The sequence below is a fragment of the Podarcis tiliguerta genome (assembly GCF_965153285.1).
Source record: "Podarcis tiliguerta genome assembly, chromosome: 14".
Taxonomy (NCBI): domain Eukaryota; kingdom Metazoa; phylum Chordata; class Lepidosauria; order Squamata; family Lacertidae; genus Podarcis; species Podarcis tiliguerta.
The window spans coordinates 27,314,789-27,322,395 of NC_139547.1; the positions used below are offsets into that span (position 1 = coordinate 27,314,789).

General features: G+C 48.2%; 1 long non-coding RNA gene across 1 annotated transcript; it reads left to right on the plus strand.

Moving 5' to 3' along the window:
- The first annotated feature begins 6 nt into the window (after nt 1-6).
- On the plus strand, nt 7-2,929 carry LOC310663942. The gene is made up of 2 exons (XR_014504701.1): nt 7-725; nt 780-2,929. It is a non-coding gene; the product is annotated as an uncharacterized lncRNA (long non-coding RNA).
- The last annotated feature ends 4,678 nt before the right edge of the window (nt 2,930-7,607 follow it).

The window sequence follows — 7,607 nt, forward strand, 5'->3', positions numbered from 1 at the left end:
CACTTCGTGTTTGTGCATTTGACATGTCCTGTATCTGAGCCAGTTTTTTAAATATATATATATATTTATAATTCCAGTAGTTCTCAGGGCATGCACATAAGTGTTTATTCACACACACATACCCCAATTTTATTTTATTTTTGAAAAATCTCACTCTTCAGACCCCAAAATTTCCCAGAACAGCTTATGGATCACAACAAACAAAACAGTCACTGCCCCTCAGGGTTACAGTTCTTAAAGGCATGGCATAAAAGGAAAACAGATTTGGGAGGGAGGAGGAAAGAAGCAAGTTCAAGTTCTTAATGGCAAGTTCTTCTAATAACCCGCGAGCGTAGGGAAAGCTCAAGGGCAGGAGGCAGAGCTGCAAATTGCTCCCTCCTCTTCCCTCCTACAGACCATGCAAGTTGGCACCCATCTGTGGTGGCCACATGGCCCCTGCCTGCCTCCACCTCACTGCAGCCTCGCCTGGACTCTGTGAAAGGAACGAGGCATGTGTGTGGCGGTGAGGAAATGCTTTCTTCCAAGGTCTTTCTGTGCGAGGTCGCTGCCGCAGTTTGCTGTTGCAGCCGCAGGAAAGCTCTTGTAAACGTTGGCCTGCAAACTTCTGTGGCTCAGGACTCCCAGCCATAGCTTGGTCTTTCCTCAGAGCCTGGAGCTACAGGGAGGTGGCCACCTGAGATGGGAGACGCATTTGGCACCCATGGGTGTCTGCACGCCACTCCTAGGCAAGTGGCTCACACATGGAGGGACAGGACACAGTAACTCAAGGCAGGGAGGAGTCCTTTGGGCTGGCAGCTGCTGACAGGCCTGTTTCTAGCCCTCATGGTGGAAAAGGCTTAAAACAAGTGGGAAGGAGGTGGAAAGACTGAAGAGGCTGGAGGGGGTGTCTTGAGCTTAACTTCCAGGAGCCTGAGGTGAGGGGCCCAGGCTGGAGGGTCCTGCAGTTTTGACGTCACCACAGAATCACAGAAAAACACACAATCTGCCTGTTTTCACAGACTGCACAATCCAGTGTTTTTTGGTGGATTTTAAAATGTGCCTCTTTTTGTTCCTCTGGTCCACTTGCCTCTGTAGGGCAAAGTGTTCACTTAACCTGCTTAATCTTAAACTTCACCACTCACTTATAATGAGAGAGAGAGAGAGAGAGAGAGATGTGCTTATTTGCATATGCAAATAGCCACCTTACCCAAAGCAAGTGACCAGCCTTGCACTGTAGCTGATAGAAGGCAGCCAACCAAGCCCAGCTCAGCACTGCAACCTCCAGCATCAGCGCTGCAATCCAAACATTAGGGCTGTGGATAGCAAGAGCCCCAAGACCATCAGGGCAGTGGCACAGAAGAGTCCAGGATAGTGGTCCCACAAGAGGCAGCACGTTTCCCAGCATCTGGATACGGGGTGGGCGACAACGAGCTCCCTGGGGTCAGACCCTCGGGGCGCGGCAGCCTTGAGCAATTCCAGGGTCACAAGCACCGCAAAGGCCTCTTCTTCTTTTGCATTCCCTGGCAGCTTCCTGCGCCAGCACAGACGGAAGCCGTCCAGCCAGACCTCCTGCACCTCCCTCATCCACGGGGGGAACTGCTGGACGATGTCCATGTTGACTGGAAGCCTGGGGACTCCTCCGCAGGGTAAGGGGACGCTCCCCCTGCAGAACGGGCACTGGAAGCTCTGGCCTGACTTGAGGAAGATGCACAGCCTGGCCAGACACTCCAAGCAGAAGGTGTGGGAGCAAGGCAGGAGGCGAGGGGCCCTGAAGACATTGTCGAAGGAGAGGTAGCAAATGGGGCACTCCGCTGCAGATGCCCCTTCTTCCACTGTTCGGCTTGCAGCGGTAGGAGAAGGGTCCGTCGCTTCCGCCTGCCCCTGGCCAGACCGGGAGCCACTTTCCACAGAATTCAAAACCTCCATAGGGATAGACTTCCCCACCTCACAGGTCCGTGATTCCTGGCTTCCTTGCTGAGGGTGGCCTCACCAACCCTAGTTTGATGATGGGCTCAGATGAGAACCGGAGCCTCTGGAGTTTCTCATGCTGGTCACAAGAGTCCTCCAGGCTGCTTGAAATCCTGCAGCCACTCCAGACTCAGAGGCCACCTCTGGGAGGGAGCTCTCAGCCCTCCTCCCAAGATGGGCTCCTGTGCATCTAGCCAGTGAGACTGGGCAACCAGCCTTGTGTTTGACACCTTCCCTCCCTCCTGTGTGGGCAGCGAGTCCTTCTGCTTGCTTAGCAACTGGGGCTGGGCAGGGCTGGCCAGCCTGGTCTGGCAGGGCAACAGCAATGGGGGGTATCCCTTTAAATGCTGACGCTCCCTGCATTTGTGTGTCCCTCCCAGCCATTCCACCTCTGCTGCCCAACCTGTTCTTAGCTACACACCTCCTTGAGTTATGTTTAATCTGCAAACAAAAGCTTTTGTTAAGTTGTGGGTGAACATATCAGACGACACAGTGATTCTTCAAACAGCTCTTGTTTATTCACAGGCCAGAACAGAACTGGGCTGAAGGGTTCCGCCAACCTGCTTATACAGAGCTCCACTACAAAAGCAACAGTAACAACTTTCTGTAACTATCCAGTCACTGAATGTCACTTTCAATTCCTTATTTGCATATGCGGACCTGAGTGAAAACTATCTACAGTATCCCCCTGCTGGCCCAGGGTGAGAACTTCAGTACATAACACCTTTGTCCAGGAAGTGACTGCATGCCCTGCAAGTGTCCCGGTTTTCCAGGGACAGTTCCGGAATTACGAAAGCCATCCCAGCTTCTGATTTGATCCCATAATGTCCCTATTTTCCCTGCCAGCACTGCCACTGGCAAAATCCAGGAGGAGGAGGAGCTGGTGCTTGTCCCAAGGGATGGTGGTTGCGGTGTTGGACTTTCTTTGCCAACCGAGTTTGCGCAGTGACTGGGGCGATGGAATAAAAACTTCCCTGCAATATTTTTTGCTTACCTTATTTTTAAATAATAACCGAACAGCTGCAACTCACCGCTCTACACCAGCCACTACCATACAAAGCATTTGATCAACTTGAATACATTTTCAAAATAATCGATTACCCTATCACATCGCTGCATTCGGTGCAGTAGGTAAACTTCCTCTAATTAGTTAAATTAAGATACCTCAGGTGTGCTGCCATGCAGGTTATAATTACAAACACACACCTCTGAGTAGCACCACTGACCACCTCAATATTAAGAAAACCTAACATGCAGCAGCGAGGGAGCCTCCCATGACCTCTCCATGGTTGCTGCTGCTGGCCTCCTCCTTAGGCAACTCGTAGCGGCTGCTGGAGAGCGGGCAAGGAGGAGAAGCTGCCCCTTTCTAAAATATATATATTGGTGTGTGCTTTTCCTGGATTATCTCATGAGGATCATCTAGTCCAACCCCCTGCACTGCAGGAATCTTTTGCCCAATGCAGGACTTAAAAACTATAAGGTATAGCATATTTGTTTTCACCCCAGTGACTTGGATGGGTGAGAAAATACAGGACAGCCATTTTAATCAAAATTTGAGATGTATTAGTTAATAAAAATATATATGTCTGTCATGGAACAATATGGAAAAATATATATATCTGTCATGGAACAACTCCATTGAAGAAGGTCACAGGGGCAACCCAAATCTTGTTGCTGGATGTGAAGGGGCCCTCAAAACAGTTCAAGCTTTAGGGCCACAAAACTCCATAGCCTGGCTCAGTAGAAAGCAGTTTCCTTTGCTCATATATTACTCTTGCAGTGGGACTTGCATTCTTGCATTTTCTGGGTTTCTGGGTTTGTGCCAGGTAAAGAGTCCGAGAGGTTTTCTCAGGCCTTTTTAAAACTTGAATTGATGGGGATTGAATTAGGGAACTTTAGCATGCAGAGCTGATGCTGAACCACAGAGCGAGCACCCCACCTAAATCCTAAAAGGGAGGTAAAAATAAAATAAAATAAAGGCTCTTTAATATTTTGTGGCACCTGAGCTTTGCCATGTAGTAACACTTCATGAGATTTTTTTATATGAAACGCACTGAGTACAAAGACTGCATTGTGTATGAACTCTTACATCTGGCAAGGAATGTAGAAGCATCATTATAGCTTTGAATCCATTTGCAATTGTAATTCATGGAAGTGACTTGCTGTGACAGCCGAGGTTATAAGTACCTTTTATGCTCTTAAAAACTGATTGCCTTTCATATCCCTAAATCTCTTTGTAGATTTTCCACAAGCATTTTATTCTCGCTCTATGCGTGTGTGTGTGTGTTTGAGGCAAGTTCTTGACATGACACTGCAATCGCACATGTCGCCATAGAAACCACCTGTGGGATAATTTTGGGGGGATTTTTTTGGGGGGGGGGTTAGGTTTTTTTAAAGTGATGTGGACGTAGTTGCATTTGATCTTGGAGACCGCTTTTGGTTAATGAACAATGAAGAGAAACAGCCTATAATTAAAACACCTTCACTGCAACATTTTAATGATGGCCAATTAAAATGATGGTTTAATTTTGGTTCACATTCATGTTAATTTCCTGTCCTATAAGGAAGGTCAGTGTGCCATTGGTTAAGACTGCAATCCTGCAGCCAGTGACCTAGGATTAAGACCTACTGAACTTAAATGAGTTTAGTCTGGAGTAAATATGTGGACGACTGTACTCTTGGTAAGATAACAAGGGAGAAATATTACCCTGCAGCAAAAATTACTGGGAAATTTTGGATGCCAGGCACACCAAATTTGTGCAAGCAACCTTCTCCAATGCAGTGCCCTCCTCTCTCTTTTTGAACTACAGCTCCCATCAGCCTCAGCAAGCATGGCTGTATGGCAAACGTTCCAAGTGTCTCTCTTTTCCAGGGACAGTCTCGGATTTACAGAAGCTGTCCCAGTGAAGGGGTACAGTTAGGGTTACCCCAGAAAGCCCTAAAAACTGTTTGCGAATTCCCCCCCCAGCCAGGCCTCGGCGTACGCATTTTAAAAAACTGCAATTTCCTCTAAGACAAAAAGCACAAGCTAAGCAGTCCTCTTTGTAACAAAAACGCTGTAACAAACCCAGAGCTGAGAACAGAAAACCTTTCGGTTCCCAAATCTAAGCAACCTTGTCCTGGTACATTGATTTGCAACATACTTCCGGGAACAGAACCAGGGAACGAAAAAAGCAACATTCTATGTAAGAATGTGTGAAGGGGGAGAGGGGAAAAGGGGTTTGAAAAAAAGGATAAAACCTGCTTGTAAAATGTTTTCGGTGCGGCCTGTCTTTTGTGAACTGAATCACACAGGTGCCTCTGCCCCTCCGGATGGCAGAATAAAACGCTCTTTCTCTGGATTAACCCCTTGGTGTCGTTTGGCTCCTTTTGTCTCTGCTCGGGTGCAACAATTATTCCTACCCATGGATTAAAAAGGCTACATATTTCTGGTGCGTTGGCCGGGAATAAGCACGTTCCCCGAGATCGAGGGACAAAGAGGTCCAGGGCGTCACTGCAAGGCGAGCAGCTCAGGATCCTGGGTCAACAGTTCCAGCGCGCATCCTGCCATCTTCGTGGGAGGGACTGGCCACCCGTTCCTGAGTGGACACGCGACAAGTGACGGAGAGAAAGAGCAACGGCCGTGCAGAAAGAAGGTACCTCGAGGAACAAGGTAAGCTCCACAGGGATAGGTGGGAGCAATAAGAGAGTCTGATCAACTCCGCCAGCAGGGTAGAAGAAGTGCCACTGGTTTTGGTATTGCCCAGAAAAGCAGCAAAAAGGGTGCTGCAGGGCGCCGGTCGAAGTCTTAGCGCTGCTGGTTATGGTTGGTTTTGTGCCCAGAAGAAGCAGTAGAGTGCTCTTGGGCCCCGGTTGAAGTCTAAGCGCTGCCGGTTATGGTTCTTTTTCTGCCCAGAAGAAGCAGTAGAGTGCTCTTGGGCCCCGGTCGAAGTCTAAGCGCTGCCGGTTATGGTTCTTTTTGTGCCCAGAAGAAGCAGTAGAGTGCTCTTGGGCCCCGGTCGAAGTCTAAGTGCTGCCGGTTATGGTTCTTTTTGTGTCCAAAAGAAGCAGTAGAGTGCTCTTGGGCCCCGGTTGAAGTCTAAGCGCTGCCGGTTATGGTTCTTTTTGTGTCCAAAAGAAGCAGTAGAGTGCTCTTGGGCCCCGGTCGAAGTCTAAACGCTGCCGGTTGTGGTTATTTTTTGGGGGGGAAAGGGGATTGGGGGAGGTGCATGGGTTTTTGTTTTTTTTTCTGAATGTGCGTGTGGGGACACTCCAGTGAATGTTTTGAGTGTGTGAGACGTTGAAACCAACGTCCGGCCTGTGACTGAGTGAGAGAAAATAACGTTAGGAGGGCTGAGTGTCCCAGTGTCCCCAGGATCCCAGAGTCATGGGAAATAAAAGCAGTAAAACAATTCTTGAGACACCACTACAGAGCTTTCTGGAAAACTGGAAAAGTGCCATGAAAGCAGAAGAGTGGGGATGTAAACTCAAAAAAAACAGTCTCCAACATTTATGTGAAGTTGACTGGCCTTCGTATTTACCAGAATGGCCTCCTGGAGGATTCTTTGATCCAAACTTGGTCAACATTTTATGGAGTAATATTTTCAAGGCCCACACAGATCAGATTCCCTATATTTCTATCTGGAAAGCCAATGTGGATCAAAATCCCTCATGGCTTCGGAAAAATAGAATTGTGACTGCCCAAGTCAAACTGTGTTCAGTACAATTACAAGTTAAAAAGCCGCCAGTTTTGCCAGTCCTGGAAGAGGAGATAATTACCCCACCACCACCATATGCAGCAACTGCGCCAAGGCAACCAAATAGGGCTGCTTCTCCGCCCAATGCCCAGACTGAGGACCCAAATGAGAAGATTCCCCCCTCTGCCCCTCCCCGACCCCCTTTTGATGCAAGCAAGGAAGGTGAAGAGGAAGGTGATGATGATTGTGATAATGATGACTTCAGAAAAACTCTAGATAAAGAGATAAAATGGACTAGGAAGCAGTCTGACAGAGTGTTCCAGTATGTAGAACCGTTTAAAAGAGTGAGCTGGATGTGGCTTCTTGGTTCTAGAAGCAGCACAATGCAAGGATGTGAATTGGCAGACAGAAAGAAACAGAGCAGAAGGCTTTGAGAGCCGCATAGGACAGAACTGTTAAAAAAGAGACAATTAAACCCAAGGGATTGAAAACCCTGGGATTACAATATTGACCATTGAGGAAATCCGCAAGATATATGCCCTCAGGTCAGCGGACAATACTGATGTTGCAATTGAGGCAGCTAAAACTCCACTTTGATGGCCCACCCACTGACTGTACGACCCCCTGGAGTCATCTGATGTCCAGGACCACAGACCTCCAAGCACTTTTTAAATCAGAATCCTTCTTTCGAAGAGGACCCAGCCAAAATAATTAGGGGTTTGTCTTCAAGCAGCCAGAAAGCCAAAAATGCAAGAGGGTGTCCACGGGAGGGAAAGAAGACGCCTAGGGAAGAAACCAGTGCACCATCTGCAGGCAAGAGGGTCATTGGGAAATGGAATGCCCATAGGCCCCACGCCCGACACACCCCACCCCCACAGACTGGGAACAATAAGATTTCTCAAAAATGATTTCTTCTCATCTCTGTTCTTGCTAAAAGACTGTTGCAGCTAGAAGCGAGTGAACTAACTGTTTCTAACATTCATT